The sequence below is a fragment of the Pristiophorus japonicus genome, chromosome 8, assembly GCF_044704955.1.
Source record: "Pristiophorus japonicus isolate sPriJap1 chromosome 8, sPriJap1.hap1, whole genome shotgun sequence".
NCBI lineage: Eukaryota > Metazoa > Chordata > Chondrichthyes > Pristiophoridae > Pristiophorus > Pristiophorus japonicus.
Genome location: NC_091984.1, coordinates 134,572,221 through 134,573,478, shown reverse-complemented (window position 1 = coordinate 134,573,478; position 1,258 = coordinate 134,572,221). Strand labels below are relative to the sequence as shown.

Below are 1,258 nucleotides of genomic sequence, written 5' to 3'. Positions count from 1 at the left end.
CGGCTCGGCGGGCGGCAACAATCCCCAGGGGCAGTGCTCCATCCTTCCCCGGCTTCGAGGGGGGGGGGGAAGAGAGGGGGGGGAAGAGAGGGGGAGGAGAGGGAGGAGGAGGAGGGAGGGAGGAGGGAGGGGGAGGGAGGGGGGGGGGGGAGGAGGGGGGAGGGGGAGGGAGGGGGGGGGAGGGAGGGGGGAGGGGGAGGAGGAGGAGGGAGGGGGGAGGGAGGGAGGGAGGGAGGGGGGGAGGGGGGGAGGGGGAGGGGGGGAGGGGGAGGAGGGAAAGAGGAGGGGGGGAAGGGAAAGAGGAGGGGGAGGGAAAAGGAGGGGGGAGGGAAAAGGAGGGGGGAGGGGGGAGAGGGGGGAAGGGAGGAGGGGGAAGGGAGGAGGGGGGAGGAGGGGGAGGGGGGGGAGGGGGGGAGGAGGGGGGAGGGGGGGGAGGGGGGGAGGGGGAGGGAGGGGGAGAGGGGGACTTCTTCACCGACCTAATGGCTTGTGACCCGCGCCCCCACATCCCGCTCTGCCCTGCAAGACCGGTCCTTCAGCTGCTGCCCCGACATCCGAAAAGCTCGACGGAACGCCGCGGAAGCCTGAGCCCGCAGGCCGGCCGGTGTGAGGCGGTGAGAAGGGCAGCCGGTGTGAGGTGAGGCGGTGGGGGAGGGAGGCCGGTGTGAGCGTTGTTTCTGGAAGGAGCGAGAGAGCGCACCGACTGACCTGCGCCCTGTCCGGGTTGGTGCTACGCTGAGAAACCCAGGCGCTGCTGACACTGACTCTCGCGTACATCCCCAGTGTCCACACAAACAGTGTCAGTGTTGCCGGCGGCCGCGGCGGGCTCCTCGCTTCCACTCCTGCTGAGAGGCGGGGCCCGGCCGCCGATTGCAAAACACGGGCGCGCGAGCGCGCCCCACGCGACTCAACAACAACAACTCGTGCGTCCCGCCCGCGCACGTTACAGACTACGTGCGCGCGCGCAGCCATTTGACCACAACGAAGCTGTGGTGCGCGCGCGCAGCCATTTGACCACAACGAAGCTGTGGTGTGCGCGCGCAGCCTCCCTCCCACATTTTTTTAACCGGTGAGAGGTGGAGAGAAGGACAGCCGGTGTGAGGTGATTGGGGGGGGGGCAGGGCAGATTGAATAACACGGGCTTACTGCTCCTGGCCAAGGTGGACATTAACCAGTCCAGGCAGCGGGTGGTCGAGGGGGTCTTTCAGTCCGACTGCCTGTCTCTCTTCCGCAGTTACATTTGAGCCAGAGTGTCCCT

General features: G+C 68.6%; 1 protein-coding gene across 5 annotated transcripts in view; it reads right to left on the bottom strand.

Moving 5' to 3' along the window:
• ralgps2 (Ral GEF with PH domain and SH3 binding motif 2) overlaps positions 1 to 925 on the bottom strand; it is a 641,885-nt gene extending 640,960 nt beyond the window's left edge. For all 5 annotated transcript variants that reach the window (XM_070887410.1, XM_070887411.1, XM_070887407.1 and 2 more), the window contains exon 1: positions 709 to 925. The gene's annotated coding sequence lies outside the window, so the exon portion shown is untranslated. The remainder of the gene's footprint in view (positions 1 to 708) is intronic.
• Positions 926 to 1,258: the final 333 nt, after the last annotated feature.